General features: G+C 46.8%; 1 long non-coding RNA gene across 1 annotated transcript; it reads right to left on the bottom strand.

Annotated features, from left to right (window-relative positions):
• Nucleotides 1–3,308: 3,308 nt before the first annotated feature.
• On the bottom strand, nt 3,309–5,350 carry LOC135532838 (uncharacterized). Its single transcript, XR_010454407.1, has 3 exons — nt 4,831–5,350; nt 3,704–3,986; nt 3,309–3,627 (listed from the first exon to the last, which is right to left on the bottom strand). It is a non-coding gene; the product is annotated as an uncharacterized LOC135532838 (long non-coding RNA).
• Nucleotides 5,351–19,062: the final 13,712 nt, after the last annotated feature.

The raw sequence follows: 19,062 nt of genomic DNA, 5'->3' as shown, positions 1-19,062 counted from the left end.
AGAACAAATGACGATACATGAAATAACAAAAACAACAAACGGAACATGAAAAACCTATACAGCCTGTCTGATGAACACTAACACAGAGACAGGAACAATCACCCACGAAATACAAAGTGAAAACCAGGCTACCTAAATACGGTTCCCAATCAGAGACAACGAGAATCACCTGACTCTGATTGAGAACCGCCTCAGGCAGCCAAACCTATGCAACACACACCCCTAATCAGCCACAACCCCAATAACTAAAAACCCCACTAAGAAATACAACAAACATAAACCCATGTCACACCCTGGCCTGACCAACTAATTAACTAAAACACAAAATACTAAGACCAAGGCGTGACAACAATGGTGTTTGTTCTTCACTGGTTGCCCTTTTCTTGTGGCAACAGGTGGGCACGTCCCCGTTCACATCGACGGGGCTGTAGCTTCAAGTTCCTCGGTGTCAATGTCACCAAGGACTTGAAAAGGTCCACACACGCACAGTTGTGAAGAAGGTGCGACAGCACCTCTTCCCTCTCAGGAGGCTGAAAAGTTCTTCAGCTGCACTATTTGAGAGCATCTTGACTGGCTACATCACTGCTTGTTATGGCAACAGCAGCGCCCTCGATCGCATGGCGCTACAGACAGTGGTGCGGACAGGCCAGTGCATCACTGGGGCAGAGCTCCCTGCCATCCAGGACCTCTATACCAGGCGGTGTGAAAGGAAGACTCCAGCCACCCAGGCCACAGACTGCTCTCTCTGCTTCCTCACGACAAGCGGTACCGATACATCAAGTCTGAGAAGCCGTAAACCCTCTCATGACAAATAAAGATTGAGAGAGCGAGCAACAGTAAACCTTACCTTTATTATTAGTGGATATGAAATGGAGCTTTCAGTTTTACCACACCATTGAAAATATGTTTTCCTGAAGACCTCTGCCTTTTTTAGTGACGTTGGTGGACTTTTCTAGAGGCAAGCAGGTCGATAGGGATGGTAGAAGAGAAGTGATGGTGGGAGTAAAGCAGTCTGGGAATTGTGCTCCTGGGAATTGACAGGATAGGAATTACCATGTGCTGTAAATCACTGTCAGTCACTTGGCTAGTGGAGGATCTACGCCCCTCGCCACAATGTAGCAATTCCATTGAGTTAAAACCAATAGCAGCTGATATCCATATACTGTACCATGATTTGGGCCATGACTTTATCCTGACCACACAAAAAAACCAGCTGTGGTTTGCTCTGTAAAATATGATCTGCATCTCTGTGAACACATGGTAATTCCCTCTGGCTATACAGAGCCAGCAGAGTATTCCTGCATCATGCATATTCACATGCTGGAAACACTGCCTTCTCACTCTCCAAATGGAAAAGTATAGGCCTAGTATAGCTCTACTGGGGATGGTGAGAACAGCTTGTTGGACACACACACACACACATTTATAGTGACTCTACACACAAGCACACACACTCATATTTACATATCTACCTCTTTCACTCCAGTATCTCTGCACAATGTAAATATGGGATTGGAACTGACCCTGTATATAACTTCTTACTATCTTGTGTTCTTATTTTCATTTCTTGTGTGTATTTGTTCTACCTTATGTTATTTGTAGTGTTAAATTGTTATTGATTACTGCATTGTTGGGTTTGGAGCTTGCAAGACAGGCATTTCCTTGTACTTGTGCACGTGATATTCAAAACTTGAAACTAGAAACATATGATAAGCAAAAGGTTTGTGAGAATCAATAATAACTATCATTTAGTCTCAGTTGTCTTTTACCAACCTACAAACAAGACAGCCTGTCTAAGATAACTCTTCTTGCTTATTGATACATTTTTTACATAATTCTGAAATAAATAAACACATTATTTGCAGTGGAGGCGGCAGGAACAGTCTATACACCTCTGCGTGACCAAGGAAAATCAGAGAGGCAGCTTGACATTTTGGAAAGCGGCCTGTAATTCTGAAAGCAGGGCATCGGAACAATAAATCTTTACACCCAGAGAATTTTTCCGGCAGACCTTTCAAATAAAATAGCAATTTCCAGGCAATTGCCACTCAGGCCAGTGTGGTGGTGAGGGCATAAATAGATACGTCTGCAATTCCACCATTGTTTTCATTTCTGTCTTATTCATGATTAAATTACTTTTTTCGTCTTCTCACAATGCATACACACCTTTGGCGAGAATCCTTCTGTTCTGTTCCATTTTACATTTTGTATCTTCATTTCCTCTGAGCTGAGGTCATGCAAATTGTGTGTAACAGGTAGAGAGTTCTATGCCTAATGCACTAGACAACAAGACAGCTTGTCTAAGATAAAATTATTTACTTTCTCCTTTTTTCAAAACTCTACACACAATTCCCAAATCTGCACACACAAAATGCAAAATGCCTCACATCTCCTTCAAAATGTAACACTGCATTCAAAATGCCATGACCACATGTCAGAATGAAGAATTTGCATCAAATAGCAAACACTGCTTTCATAATAGTACATTTCTGGATATACCATGTAAACACTGTTGTTCTAAATCTAAAGCTCTTTGGTCTTTCATAGGCTTATATCTACATTTCAATACAATGTTCTAGAGTGAAAGTAATCTGCTGAGAGGGGTAACAAGTACACTGTAAACACCAATGCAATGTAGAAACAGAACATATTTATTAGGCCAAACATTACTGTTGTATACAGTAGCATACAGCAAAACCATACTTTAGAATACAGTAAAGAACACAATTGTGTGTGTGGGGTCCCGGGGGGGCAGTCCAGGAATTCACCAGTGCTAAGCTACGCTTCATCTCTTCTCCGGCCTGGGTCTGTCCACAATACTTTGTCCACACCACAAGATACGTTTTTTCTTGCCAAACATGGAGGGAAGTATCTCCTAGCGTCCTGGCGTATCCAACCTTGGACAGAGGCAACCTCTATGTCCCCACATGGAGGGAAGTATCTCCTAGCATGGCGTATCCAACCTTAGACAGAGGCAACCTCTATGTCCCCACATGGAGGGAAGTATCTCCTAGCATGGTGTATCCAACCTTGGACAGAGGCAACCTCTATGTCCCCACATGGAGGAAGTATCTCCTAGCATGGCGTATCCAACCTTGGACAGAGGCAACCTCTATGTCCCCACATGTGTCCTCCATTGCCTGGAGAAGCGGCATGCGGGCATAGGGTTGGCGATCATACACTTTCCAGCGCCAGGCTAAGAAGAATTCCTCTATGGGATTTAGAAAATGTGAATATGGGGGTAGGTACAAAACTACAAATTGTGGATGGGTGGCAAACCAGTTTTGGACCAGAACAGCCCAGTGAAAACTAACATTGTCCCATAAAACCACAAATCTAGCAGGCTCCTGATCTGGATCAGGGACAAGCATTGTGTAAATTGCATCCAGAAAAGTGAGCATATGGCCGGTGTTGTACGGACCCAGTGTGGCATTGTGATGGAGGACCCCGTTTTGAGTGATGGCAGCACACATAGTTATATTACCCCCACGCTGTCCAGGGACATTGGTAATTGCCCTCTGTCCTATTACATTTCTTCCGCGGTGCCTGGTTGGTGAGGTTGAAGCCAACCTCATCCACATAAATAAATTAATGGTGAATTACATGGGCATCCGGCTCCAATACTCTCTGTAACAGACAAAAGGATATACAGATGAGTAAATATGGTATGTCTGAAGAACTGGAAGTAGTGTTGCATACATACCTCTACAAAGTCATGTCGCATATTCTTGACTCTGTCAGAGTTTCTCTCAAATGGCACCTTGTAAAGTTGTTTCATCGTTACTCGGTGCCGTTGGAGGATGCGTTGTGTGGTCGACAGGCTTACAGCATTGATGTTGTTAAATATGGTGTCATTATTCAAGATATGCTCTCTTATCTCTCGAATCCTAATTGCATTGTTGGCCAAAACCATATTTATAATTGCAGTCTCTTGTACATCTGTAAACAAGCGTCCTCGTCCTCCATGATGTCTTTGCTTTTCCACTCTGTACAGAATTCAAACACAGTATGTGTTCAGCATAGGAACTGTAAACAATGTACAAAACAATGTAGTACAGCATGATAACCAACCTCATTCATTCAATGTAGTACAGCATGATAACCAACCTCATTCATTCAATGTAGTACAGCATGATAACCAACCTCATTCATTCAATGTAGTACAGCATGATAACCAACCTCATTCATTCAATGTAGTACAGCATGATAACCAACCTCATTCATTCAATGTAGTACAGCATGATAACCAACCTCATTCATTCAATGTAGTACAGCATGATAACCAACCTCATTCATTCAATGTAGTACAGCATGATAACCAATTCATTCAATCATGATAACCAACATTCATTCAATGTAGTACAGCATGATAACCATCCTTATTCATTCAATGTAGTACAGCATGATAACCAACCTCATTCATTCAATGTAGTACAGCATGATAACCAACCTCATTCATTCAATGTAGTACAGCATGATAACCAACCTCATTCATTCAATGTAGTACAGCATAACCAACCTCATTCATTCAATGTAGTACAGCATGATAACCAACCTCATTCATTCAATGTAGTACAGCATGATAACCAACCTCATTCATTCAATGTAGTACATTCAATGTAGCATGATAACCAACCTCATTCATTCAATGTACTGTACAGCATGATAACTATTCATTCAATGTATAGCATGATAACCAACCTCATTCATTCAATGCAGTGTAGTCAATGGATGGCTTAGAGTTACAAATGTTTATGCAATACTATGAAGTCATACGTATTTTACAGTACATTACTGTAATGCTAAAATAGTCATTAGATAGTTGCATACCTGTTCTCATTTCTGAAGGTTCGAATTATGGACGCCACTGTAAATCGACTCAATTTGGGCTGGACTCTCAGTCCAGCCTCTCTCATGGTCAAATCGTGGTTGATCACATGATCAACAAGTGTTGCCCTAATCTCATCAGAGATGTCTCTCGTTCCTTCTCTTCTTTGCCCTCGTCCTCTTCTTCCTCTTCCTCTCCCTCCTACTCCTCTTGCTCTCTGTCCATTGTTGGCATCCATTGTTCAAAACAGGTAATCTGACCTTTGACCTATTTATAGGCCTATACTACAGTAAAGCAGTGGTTGGTTAGTGATCAGTTAAGCTATTAGTGTTTGCACATGTAAGGAGTGTGTTTGTGACCTGGTGAATAAGTGTAGCATTTTGATTGGTTGTGTTTGGAAAAGGAAAGCAAGTCACTTCCTGTTAGATTTTTGTGTTTTAGGTAGAGAATTATGTGTAGTGTTTTGAAAAAAGTGTTTTATGCAATTGACAACTGAGTCAAAGGCTGAGAAATAGCTTATGGTTTTGGATATTTGGTGTGTAGTTTTGCACTTTGAATGAAAGATTTTGTGTGCAAGCAGTTGGAAAAAACTGTAATAAGCATTTCTGAGTTTTTACATAATTCTGAAAGAAATATTATTTGCATTGGGTGCAGCAGGAACAGTCTATACACCTCTACGTGACCAAGGAAAATCAGAGAGGCAGCTTGACATTTTGGAAAGCAGCCTGTAATTCTGAAAGCAGGGCATCCATGAAATTTTCTTTTTGGTTTAAGATTCTGACTGGTGAGATGCTAGGTTTTTGGAAAGGACTCTATCAAATGATTATTCCATCCTGTCTCCTGTAATCTTCTGGTTGAAGAGAGATGAGTACATATTATTGTAGAGTCTAGTGAAACTCTGTAGGTATTGCATGTGGCTCAGTTACAGTATTTACACACACACACATGTCAAAACATGCATCCCGGTAGAAAGGTCTCTAGTTCGAATCCTGAGCTGAGAAGGTGAACAATCTGTTGATGTGCCCTTGAGAAAAGCACTTCACCTTCATTTCTCCAGATAATGGCAGACCTTGGCCGTGACCCCACTCTCCGAGGGTGTCTCAGAGAGAGTTGGGATATGCAAAGTAGCAGTGCGTGTGTCACGCCCTGACCATAGAGAGCCCTTGGATTCTCTATAGTGGTTTAGGTCAGGGTGTGTCTAGGGGGGTGTTCTAGAATGTGTATTTCTATGTTGGTGGTTTTATATGGTTCCCAATTAGAGGCAGCTGGTAATCGTTGCCTCTAATTGGGGATCATATTTAGGAAGCCTATTGTTCCCACCTGGGTTGTGAGATATTGTTTAGGTTAGTGCTTTGTTGTGCTCCGTGACTGCACGATTGTTAGTCTTTGTTGTTTTGTTGTAAGTTTCACTATTAAAGGTAATGTGGAACTCTACACACGCTACGCCTTGGTCCACTCATTTCAACAAACATGACAGAATATCCCACCAAACCAGGACCAAGCAGCATGCCCAAAAGGGAAAGGTGTTTTGGACATGGGAAGAAGTGATGGGTGGATGCGAAACCCTTCCTTCGCGGCTCAACATTCGACCAGAGGATCCGTTTAGCAGTCTGGTGAAACCTGTGCCGGCTCCACGCATCAGGCCTCCAGTGCGCCTCCCCAGCCCGGTACGTCATGTGCCTGCTTCCCTCACTCTCCCTGAAGTGCGTGTCACCAGTCCGGTACCACCTGTGCCGGCTCCACACCCAGGCCTCCAGTGCGCCTCCCCAGTCCCGCTCCATGGCAGGAGCCGTCTACTGTGCCGATGCCCAGTCCGGGTACGGTGTCCATCCCAGCTCCATGGCAGGAGCCGTCTACTGCGCCGATGCCCAGTCCGGGTACGGTGTCCATCCCAGCTCCATGGCAGGAGCCGTCTACTGTGCCGGTGCCCAGTCCGGGTACGGTGTCCATCCCAGCTCCATGGCAGGAGCCGTCTACTGCGCCGATGCCCAGTCCGGGTACGGTGTCCATCCCAGCTCCATGGCAGGAGCCGTCTACTGCGCCGATGCCCAGTCCGGGTACGGTGTCCATCCCAGCTCCATGGCAGGAGCCGTCTACTGCGCCGATGCCCAGTCCGGGTACGGTGTCCATCCCAGCTCCATGGCAGGAGCCTTCCTCTGCGCCGGTGCCCAGTCCGGGTACGTTGTCCATCCCAGCTCCATGGCAGGAGCCGTCTAGCGCCGATGCCCAGTCCATGTCCATCCCAGCTCCATGGCAGGAGCCGTCTACTGTGCCGATGCCCAGTCCGGGTACGGTGTCCATCCCAGCTCCATGGCAGGAGCCGTCTACTGCGCCTGTGCCCAGTCCGGGTACGGTGTCCATCCCAGCTCCATGGCAGGATCCGTCTACTGTGCCCAGTCCGGGTATGTCCATCCCAGCTCCATGGCAGGAGCCATCTACTGTGCCGATGCCCAGTCCAGGTCCCATCCCAGCTCCATGGCAGGAGCCGTCTACTGCGCCGATGCCCAGTCCGGGTACGGTGTCCATCCCAGCTCCATGGCAGGATCCGTCTACTGCGCCGATGCCCAGTCCGGGTACGGTGTCCATCCCAGCTCCATGGCCGGAGCCTTACTCTGTGCCGGTGCCCAGTCCGGCAGGAGCCGTACGGTGTCCAACCCCCAGCTCCATGGCCGGAGCCTTCCTCTGTGCCGGTGCCCAGTCCGGGTACGGTGTCCATCCCAGCTCCACGGCCGGTGCCTTCCTCTGTGCCGGTGCCCAGTCCGGGCACGGCATCCAACTCAGTTCCATAGCCGGAGGTCTCCTCTGTACCGGTGCCCAGTCCAGGTACGGTGTCCAACCCAGCTCCATGGCCGGAGCCTTACTCTGTGCCGGTGCCCAGTCCGGGTACGGTGTCCAACCCAGCTCCATGGCCGGATCCGTGGTCGGGGGCTACGACCTGCACCGGAGCCACCACCGAAACTATTCACCCCCCCCTATCCTCCCCATTTTGTTTCAGGTTTTGTGTCCGGAGTCCGCACCATTAGGGGGGGAGTACTGTCACGCCCTGACCATAGAGAGCCCTTGGATTCTCTATAGTGGTTTAGGTCAGGGTGTGACTAGGGGGGGTGTTCTAAAATGTGTATTTCTATGTTGGTGGTTTTGTATGGTTCCCAATTAGAGGCAGCTGGTAATTGTTGCCTCTAATTGGGGATCATATTTAGGAAACCCCATCTCCCACCTGCTTTGTGGGATATTGTTTGTGTTAGTGTGTTTGGGCACTACGTCTTCACGTTCTTTGTAAGTTTTGTGGTTTTGTTTCTAGTTTCACTCTGTATTAAAAAAATGTGGAACTTAATGCACGCTGCGCCTTGGTCCGCTCATTTTGAAGAATGTGACAGTGTGGGGAAAATCCCTGGGGAAGCCAAGCCCCCAAAACATGCCACGTTACAACATGTGTTGTGATTGCGTTGTTTGCTCTATAACCTGTGTCCTTGACACTGTGATCTAGAGGCCGAGACTATAAGAAGACACAGTGGCAGAAGAAATTTAACCACACATTTGTTTCATCACAAAACCGGAGAGCAACCTCTGTCCTCCACCTCCACAGCATCATCCCTCGTTCCCTCCCTTCACCTCCACAGTATCATCCCTCGTTCCCTCCCTTCACCTCCACAGCATCATCCCTCGTTCCCACCCTCCACCTCCACAGCATCATCCCTCGTTCCCTCCCACCCTCCACCATCCACAGCATCATCCCTCGTTCATCCTCCCTTCACCTCCACAGCATCCTCCCTCCTTCACCTCTACAGCATCATCCCTCTTCCCCCTTCACCTCCACAGCATCATCCCTCGTCCCTCCCTTCACCTCCACAGCATCATCCCTCGTTCCCTCCCTTCACCTCCACAGCATCATCCCTCGTCCCTCCCTTCACCTCCACAGCATCATCCCTCATCCCTCCCTTCCTTCACCTCCACAGTATCATCCCTCGTTCCCACCCTCCACCTCCACAGTATCATCACTCATCCCTCCCTTCACCTCCACGGTGTCATCCCTCGTTCCCTCCCTTCACCTCCACAGCATCATCCCTCCACAGTATCATCCTCCCCTCCCTTCACCTCCACAGTATCATCCCTCGTCCCTCCCTTCACCTCCACAGCATCATCCCTCGTCCCTCCCTTTCACCTCCACAGCATCATCCCTCATCCCTCCCTTCACCTCCACAGCATCATCCCTCGTCCCTCCCTTCACCTCCACAGCATCATCCCTCGTTCCCACCCTCCACCTCCACAGTATCATCCCTCGTCCCTCCCTTCACCTCCACAGCATCATCCCTCGTCCCTCCCTTCACCTCCACAGCATCATCCCTCGTCCCTCCCTTCACCTCCACAGCATCATCCCTCGTCCCTCCTTCACCTCCACAGCATCATCCCTCGTTCCCTCCCTTCACCACCTCCACAGTATCATCCCTCGTTCCCACCTCCACCTCCACAGTATCATCACTCATCCCTCCCTTCACCTCCACAGTATCATCCCTCGTCCCTCCCTTCACCTCCACAGCATCATCCCTCGTCACCTCCCTTCACCTCCACAGCATCATCCCTCGTCCTCCCTTCACCTCCACAGCATCATCCCTCGTCCCTCCCTTCACCTCCACAGCATCATCCCTCGTTCCCTCCCTTCACCTCCACAGCATCATCCCTCGTCCCTCCCTTCACCTCCACAGTATCATCCCTCGTCCCTCCCTTCACCTCCACAGCATCATCCCTCGTCCATCCCTTCACCTCCACAGTATCCACAGCCCTCCCTCACCTCCACAGTTCCCATCCCTCTCTTCACCTCCACAGCATCATCCCTCGTCCCACCCTTCACCTCCACAGCATCATCCCTCCCTTCACCTCCACAGTATCATCACTCATCCCTCCCTTCACCTCCACAGTATCATCCCTCATCCCTCCCTTCACCTCCACAGCATCATCCCTCGTCCCTCCCTCCACCTCCACAGCATCATCCCTCGTTCCCTCCCTTCACCTCCACAGCATCATCCCTCGTCCCTCCCTTCACCTCCACAGCATCATCCCTCGTCCCTCCCTTCACCTCCACAGCATCATCCCTCGTTCCCTCCCTTCACCTCCACAGCATCATCCCTCGTTCCCTCCCTTCACCTCCACAGCATCATCCCTCGTTCCTCCCTTCACCTCCACAGCATCATCCCTCGTTCCCTACCTCCACTTCCACAGCATCATCCCTCGTTCCCACCCTCTACCTCCACAGCATCATCCCTCGTTCCCACCCTCCACCTCCACAGCGTCATCCCTCGTTCCCACCCTCCACCTCCACAGTGTCATCCCTTGTTCCCTCCCTTCACCTCCACAGCATCATCCCTCGTTCCCACCCTCCACCTCCACAGTATCATCCCTGTTCCCCACCCATCCACCTCCACAGCATCATCCCTCGTTCCCACCCTCACCTCCACAGCATCATCCCTCGTTCCCACCCTCCACCTCCACAGTATCATCCCTCGTTCCCACCCTCCACCTCCACAGCATCATCCCTCGTTCCCACCCTCCACCTCCACAGTGTCATCCCTCGTTCCCTCCCTTCACCTCCACAGCATCATCCCTCGTTCCCACCCTCCACCTCCACAGTATCATCCCTCGTTCCCACCCTCCACCTCCACAGCATCATCCCTCGTTCCCACCATCCACCTCCACGGTGTCATCCCTCGTTCCCTCCCTTCACCTCCGCAGTATCATCCCATTACAGGAGGAAGAGAAGTGGAGATGTTTTGGCTTCCAGGGGTGGGAAAAAGGAGTGTTGAGAATGGAGATAATTCCTGATAATCCCGACGCTCCTTGGTTCTGGCTGGGTTCTTGTTATTGTAGGGGCAGACTGTAACAGAGGGTGACATTATCAGTGATTGGAACAAGGAGTGTAACAGCAATCTGATGTTATGAATACATGTATGATTATCCAGTATTTTTTGTGTTCATTCTTTGCTCCTCTATGGGAATGGTGACATTGGTCATTTGTCAACATGACAGCAGATTTCACATCAGATGTGAATAATTAAAACCCTCCACAACGTCCCCTTCTCAGCCCTACACTCTTCTGAGCATGTTCTCAAATTAACAGTACATCTGACCTTGATTGATGGAGAGAGAAAAAGCGGGGGGGGGGAGAAATGATGGAGAGAGAAAGAGAAAGAGAGAGAGAGAGAGGGGGAGAGACAGTGAGAGAGACAGTGATGGAGAGAGATGCTGTAACTGATTGATGGATAAATATAAATATCTAAGCAGCCTAATTGATGGTGATTTTACTTTAAGGTATACATGAGAGGGGGGAGACAGGGGGGGGGGGAGTGTGTGTGCTCTGTTTCCCTGACAGAGAGAAAGAATGACATGTTATCAGGTCACAGCAGACCAGCAGTGTGCTGTTCTATGACTCTCTTCCTCCCTCGTTCCCTACCTCCACCTCCACAGCATCATCCCACATTCCCTACCTTCACCTCCACTGCATCATCCCTCGTTCCCTACCTCCACCTCCACAGCATCATCCCTTGTTCCCTCATTCCCTACCTCCATCTCCACAGCATCATCCCTCGTTCCCTACCTCCACCTCCACAGCATCATCCCTCATTCCCTACCTCCACCTCCACAGCATCATCCCTCGTTCCCTACCTCCACCTCCACAGCATCATCCCTCATTCCCTACCTCCACCTCCACAGCATCATCCCTCATTCCCTACATCCACCTCCACAGCATCATCCCTCATTCCCTACCTCCACCTCCACAGCATCATCCCTCATTCCCTACCTCCACCTCCACAGCATCATCCACCTCCACCAGCACAGTCATCCCTCATTGCCTTCCACCCCACCTCCACAGCATCATCCCTCGTTCCCTACCTCCACCTCCACAGCATCATCCCTCGTTCCCTACCTCCACCTCCACAGTCTCATCCCTCGTTCCCACCCTCCACCTCCACATAATCATTCCTCATTCTCACCCTCCACCTCCAGTGTCATCCCTCGTTCCCTACCTCCACCTCCACAGCATCATCCCTCATTCCCACCCTCCACCTCCACAGATTCCTTCCTCATTAGCTCCCTCCACCTGCACATAGTCCTTTCTCGTTCCCTTCCTCCACCTCCACATAGTCCTTCCTCATTCCCTCCCTCCACCTCCACATAGTCCTTCCTCATTCCCTCCCTCCACCTCCACATAGTCCTTCCTCATTCCCTCCCTCCACCTCCACATGGTCCTTCCATGTTCCCTCCCTCCACGTCCGCAGAGTCCTTCCACGTTCCTTCCCTCCACCTTCACAGAGTCTTTCCTCGTTCCCTCCCTCCACCTCCACAGCCTCCTTGTCATCCCTCACCTTATCCTCCTCACAGTCTGTGGGAGACAAGTTTCCCTCCCCTTCCCTCCTCTCACAGTTGTTATCAAATCTGTCCATTTCTAAAATCTTTGATATCCAAGACCGTCAAGAAGGGAGGAGAAGCACTGTCAAAGTTTACAATGGAGGTGCCATCTCCCAACTGCAGTATGAAAAATATACATTTTAAAAGACAGAGAGAGAGAGAGAACTGGTAACAAGAAGAATGTGCTCCAATTATTTCACAAATACAGAGGTGTCTTGGAGTCAGGGGGCCAAAATAGAGAAACTGCTATGTTTAATGCAAAACCCCATTCAAACAGATAACCCACTAACATATTCTACAAACCCAGCCAGTGTGCCTGCATGACTCTATAACATAATCTACAAACCCAGCCAGTATGCCTGCATGACTCTATAACATAATCTACAAACCCAGCCAGTATGCCTGCATGACTCTATAACATAATCTACAAATCCAGCCAGTATGCCTGCATGACTCTATAACATAATCTACAAATCCAGCCAGTATGCCTGCATGACTCTATAACATAGCATACAAACCCAGCTAGTATGCCTGCAGAACTCTATAACATAGCATACAAACCCAGCCAGTATGCCTGCAGACTCTATAACATAGTATGCAAACCCAGCCAGTATGCCTGCAGGACTCTATAACTATAAACATATGCCTGCAGAACTCTATAACAAACAAACCCAGCCAGTATGCCTGCATGACTCTATAACATAATCTACAAATCCAGCCAGTATGCCTGCATGACTCTATAACATAGTCTACAAATCCAGCCAGTATGCCTGCAGGACTCTATAACATAGTCTACAAACCCAGCCAGTATGCCTGCAGGACTCTATAACATAGTATGCAAACCCAGCCAGTATGCCTGCAGGACTCTACAACATAGTATGCAAACCCAGCCAGTATGCCTGCAGGACTCTATAACATAGTATACAAACCCAGCCAGTATGCCTGCAGGTCTCTGTAACATAGTCTACAAACCAAGCCAGTATGCCTGCAGGACTCTATAACATAGCCTACAAACCCAGCCAGTATGCCTGTAGAACTCTTTAGAGGTGTGTGGGATGAATGGACGTCACTACAGTCAGTATTGAGGTCAGAACTACAGGAAACAAGCATATTTAATAGATGAGAGCTGTCATATACCTGATGAGTGCTGCTGACGTCATTCCTGACTGCTGCTGTGTGTGTCCTGTCTGGACACTGTATGTGGCTGTGTGGGACACAGTGTGTAGGAGATAGTGTGGGGTAAAGTGGAGAGTACTGCGTCACGTGTGTGTGTGTGTGTGTGTGTGTGTGTCTGTGTTAGCGCTTCAGTGACCAAATACATTTTCATGTGTGTATGTGAATGTTTATGTTGTGTATGTTGTTCAGTTTGTTTATCAGTTATGACTGTTTCAGTGTATGTATGTTGTGCAGTTTGTGCATCAGTATTGACTGTTTCAGTGTGTGTATGTTGTTCAGTTTGTTTATCAGTTATGACTGTTTCAGTGTATGTATGTTGTTCAGTTTGTTTATCAGTTATGACTGTTTCAGTGTATGTATGTTGTTCAGTTTGTTTATCAGTTATGACTGTTTCAGTGTATGTATGTTGTTCAGTTTGTTTATCAGTTATGACTGTTTCAGTGTATGTATGTTGTGCAGTTTGTGCATCAATTATGACTGTTTCAGTGTGTGTATGTTGTTCAGTTTGTTTATCAGTTATGACTGTTTCAGTGTATGTATGTTGTGCAGTTTGTGCATCAGTTATGACTGTTTCAGTGTGTGTATGTTGTTCAGTTTGTTTATCAGTTATGACTGTTTCAGTGTATGTATGTTGTGCAGTTTGTGCATCAGTTATGACTGTTTCAGTGTATGTATGTTGTGCAGTTTGTGCATCAGTTATGACTGTTTCAGTGTGTATGTTGTGCAGTTTGTGCATCAGTTATGACTGTTTCAGTGTATGTATGTTGTGCAGTTTGTGCATCAGTTATGACTGTTTCAGTGTGTATGTTGTGCAGTTTGTGCATCAGTTATGACTGTTTCAGTGTGTGTATGTTGTGCAGTTTGTGCATCAGTTATGACTGTTTCAGTGTATGTATGTTGTGCAGTTTGTGCATCAGTTATGACTGTTTCAGTGTGTGTATGTTGTGCAGTTTGTGCATCAGTTATGACTGTTTCAGTGTATGTATGTTGTGCAGTTTGTGCATCAGTTATGACTGTTTCAGTGTGTGTATGTTGTGCAGTTTGTGCATCAGTTATGACTGTTTCAGTGTATGTATGTTGTGCAGTTTGTGCATCAGTTATGACTGTTTCAGTGTGTGTATGTTGTGCAGTTTGTGCATCAGTTATGACTGTTTCAGTGTATGTATGTTGTGCAGTTTGTGCATCAGTTATGACTGTTTCAGTGTATGTATGTTGTGCAGTTTGTGCACAATGACTGTTTCAGTGTATGTATGTTTGTGTGTTTGTATCAGTTATGACTGTTTCAGTGTATGTATGTTGTGCAGTTTGTGCATCAGTTATGACTGTTTCAGTGTGTATATGTTGTGCAGTTTGTGCATCAGTTATGACTGTTTCAGTGTATGTATGTTGTGCAGTTTGTGCATCAGTTCTGACTGTTTCAGTGTATGTATGTTGTGCAGTTTGTGCATCAGTTATGACTGTTTCAGTGTGTGTATGTTGTGCGGTTTGTGCATCAGTTATGACTGTTTCAGTGTATGTATGTTGTGCAGTTTGTGCATCAGTTATGACTGTTTCAGTGTCATGTTGTGCAGTTTGTGCATCAGTTATGACTGTTTCAGTGTATGTATGTTGTGCAGTTTGTGCATCAGTTATGACTGTTTCAGTGTGTGTATGTTGTGCAGTTTGTGCATCAGTTATGACTGTTTCAGTGTGTGTATGTTGTGCGGTTTGTGCATCAGTTATGACTGTTTCAGTGTGTGTATGTTGTGCAGTTTGTGCATCAGTTATGACTTTCAGTGTATGTATGTTGTGCAGTTTGTGCATCAGTTATGACTGTTTCAGTGTATGTATGTTGTGCAGTTTGTGCATCAGTTATGACTTTCAGTGTATGTATGTTGTGCAGTTTGTGCATCAGTTATGACTCTTTCAGTGTATGTATGTTGTGCAGTTTGTGCATCAGTTATGACTTTCAGTGTATGTATGTTGTGCAGTTTGTGCATCAGTTATGACTTTCAGTGTGTGTATGTTGTGCAGTTTGTGCATCAGTTATGACTGTTTCAGTGTATGTATGTTGTGCAGTTTGTGCATCAGTTATGACTGTTTCAGTGTATGTATGTTGTGCAGTTTGTGCATCAGTTATGACTCTTTCAGTGTATGTATGTTGTGCAGTTTGTGCATCAGTTATGACTTTCAGTGTATGTATGTTGTGCAGTTTGTGCATCAGTTATGACTTTCAGTGTATGTATGTTGTGCAGTTTGTGCATCAGTTATGACTGTTTCAGTGTGTGTATGTTGTGCAGTTTGTGCATCAGTTATGACTGTTTCAGTGTATGTATGTTGTGCAGTTTGTGCATCAGTTATGACTTTCAGTGTATGTATATGTTGTGCAGTTTGTGCATCAGTTATGACTGTTTCAGTGTGTATGTGTTGTGCAGTTTGTGCATCAGTTATGACTGTTTCAGTGTATGTATGTTGTGCAGTTTGTGCATCAGTTATGACTGTTTCAGTGTATGTATGTTGTGCAGTTTGTGCATCAGTTATGACTGTTTCAGTGTGTATGTGTTGTGCAGTTTGTGCATCAGTTATGACTGTTTCAGTGTATGTATGTTGTGCAGTTTGTGCATCAGTTATGACTGTTTCAGTGTGTGTATGTTGTGCAGTTTGTGCATCAGTTCTGACTGTTTCAGTGTATATGTGTTGTGCAGTTTGTGCATCAGTTATGACTGTTTCAGTGTATGTATGTTGTGCAGTTTGTGCATCAGTTATGACTGTTTCAGTGTATGTATGTTGTGCAGTTTGTGCATCAGTTATGACTGTTTCAGTGTGTATGTGTTGTGCAGTTTGTGCATCAGTTATGACTGTTTCAGTGTATGTATGTTGTGCAGTTTGTGCATCAGTTATGACTGTTTCAGTGTGTGTATGTTGTGCAGTTTGTGCATCAGTTCTGACTGTTTCAGTGTATATGTGTTGTGCAGTTTGTGCATCAGTTATGACTTTCAGTGTGTGTATGTTGTGCAGTTTGTGCATCAGTTCTGACTGTTTCAGTGTATATGTGTTGTGCAGTTTGTGCATCAGTTATGGCTGTTTCAGTGTGTGTATGCAACAATGAGTGTCTGCAGAATATGTAAGTTTGTGTGTTTCTATCAATCATACATTATGCATTGAAGTTTATACCCATCTTTATAGCCATCTCTCCTTCCCTCATCCTCTCCCACTGCTCTCCCTCACCCACACACTCTTCTCTTTCCCTCTCTCTCTTCCAATCATCCTCTCCCTCCTGCTCTCCTCACCCACACACTCTTCTCTTTCCCTCTCTCTCTTCCAATCATCCTCTCCCTCCTGCTCTCCCTCACCCACACACTCTTCTCTTTCCCTCTCTCTCTTCCAATCATCCTCTCCCTCCTGCTCTCCTCACCCACACACTCTTCTCTTTCCCTCTCTCTTCCAATCATCCTCTCCCTCCTGCTCTCCCTCACCCACACACTCTTCTCTTTCCCTCTCTCTCTTCCAATCATCCTCTCCCTCCTGCTCTCCCTCACCCACACACTCTTCTCTTTCCCTCTCTCTTCCAATCATCCTCTCCCTCCTGCTCTCCCTCACCCACACACTCTTCTCTTTCCCTCTCTCTCTTCCAATCATCCTCTCCCTCCTGCTCTCCCTCACCCACACACTCTTCTCTTTCCCTCTCTCTCTTCCAATCATCCTCTCCCTCCTGCTCTCCCTCACCCACACACTCTTCTCTTTCCCTCTCTCTCTTCCAATCATCCTCTCCCTCCTGCTCTCCCTCACCCACACACTCTTCTCTTTCCTCTCTCTCTTCCAATCATCCTCTCCTCCTGCTCTCCCTCCCTCACCCACACACTCTTCTCTTTCCCTCTCTCTCTTCCAATCATCCTCTCCCTCCTGCTCTCCCTCCCTCACCCACACACTTCTCTTTCCCTCTCTCTCTTCCAATCATCCTCTCCCTCCTGCTCTCCCTCACCCACACACTCTTCTCTTTCCCTCTCTCTCTTCCAATCATCCTCTCCCTCCTGCTCTCCCTCACCCACACACTCTTCTCTTTCCCTCTCTCTCTTCCAATCATCCTCTCCCTCCTGCTCTCCCTCACCCACACACTCTTCTCTTTCCCTCTCTCTCTTCCAATCATCCTCTCCCTCCTGCTCTCCCTCACCCACACACTCTTCTCTTTCCCTCTCTCTCACTCTCTCACTCTTCTCTCTTCCTCCCCCATTCTTCCTCTCTCTCCCCTCATCTCTCCCTCTCTCCCTCTCTCGCTCTCTTTCACACACACACACACTTACACCATCCCCATCTCTATCCAAAATGTCCTAGCATAACTTACACCAACCCTATCCCCAATGTCATTGATTTCTGGTGGAAGGCAGACCCAGTGAGCCACCTAGTCCTGGGTGGTGAACAGGAAGAGAGAGTGGGGAGTTTGAAGTACCTGGGAATCATCAAGGACAACACACTATATTTTAATGCCAACACCCAGAACATGAATAAAAAACACCAACAACATCTGTCATGTAGAGAGAGGTATCCTCAGGAGTACTGCATAACTGGGGTCCAAGCTCTGTGGATTGCAGTGCAGGGGGCTTCAGGGCCTCTATGATAGACAAGCACATCATAAAAGACCCTACACACAACCCTACCCAATGTTCTGAGCTGCTGGCCTCTGGAAGGAGATTAGGGGTCCCACTGTTCAGCAAGAATAGGAACAGGACAAGTTTAATTCCATCAGCCATCAGGCTGCTGAACAGTGAGACATAGGACATATGTAGGATGCTGAACAGTGGGACATAGGACAGATGTAGAATGCTGAACAGTGAGACATAGGTCAGATGTAGGATGTTGAACAGTGAGACATAGGACAGAGGTAGGATGCTGAACAGTGAGACATAGGACAGATGTAGGATGTTGAACAGTGAGACATAGGACAGAGGTAGGATGCTGAACAGTGAGACATAGGACAGATGTAGAATGCTGAACAGTGAGACATAGGACAGATGTAGAATGCTGAACAGTGGGACATAGGACAGATGTAGAATGCTGAACAGTGAGACATAGGTCAGATGTAGGATGTTGAACAGTGAGACATAGGACAGAGGTAGGATGCTGAACAGTGAGACATAGGACAGATGTAGGATGTTGAACAGTGAGACATAGGACAGATGTAGGAGGTTGAACAGTGAGACATAGGACAGATGTAGGAGGTTGAACAGTGAGACATAGGACAGATGTAGGATGCTGAACAGTGAGACATAGGTCAGATGTAGGATGTTGAACAGTGAGACATAGGACAGAGGTAGGATGCTGAACAGTGAGACATAGGACAGATGTAGGAGGTTGAACAGTGAGACATAGGACAGATGTAGGATGCTGAACATAGGACAGATGTAGGCTGCTGAACAGTGAGACATAGGACATATGTAGGATGCTGCACAGTGAGGCATAGGACAGATGTAGGATGTTGAACAGTGAGACATAGGACAGATGTAGGATGCTGAACAGTGAGACATAGGACAGATGTAGGATGCTGAACAGTGAGACATAGGACAGACGTAGGCACAATACATGGTCGGACAGTTGACGGCAGAGACTGAATATGTGAAAATGTAAATGTGTGACTTGTGTGCTTTCCAGTCTTTCTGTACTGCATGTAATATATTGTGTTG

The sequence above is a fragment of the Oncorhynchus masou genome, unplaced genomic scaffold (genome assembly GCF_036934945.1).
Source record: "Oncorhynchus masou masou isolate Uvic2021 unplaced genomic scaffold, UVic_Omas_1.1 unplaced_scaffold_2055, whole genome shotgun sequence".
NCBI lineage: Eukaryota > Metazoa > Chordata > Actinopteri > Salmoniformes > Salmonidae > Oncorhynchus > Oncorhynchus masou.
This window is presented reverse-complemented; position numbering and strand designations above follow the sequence as displayed.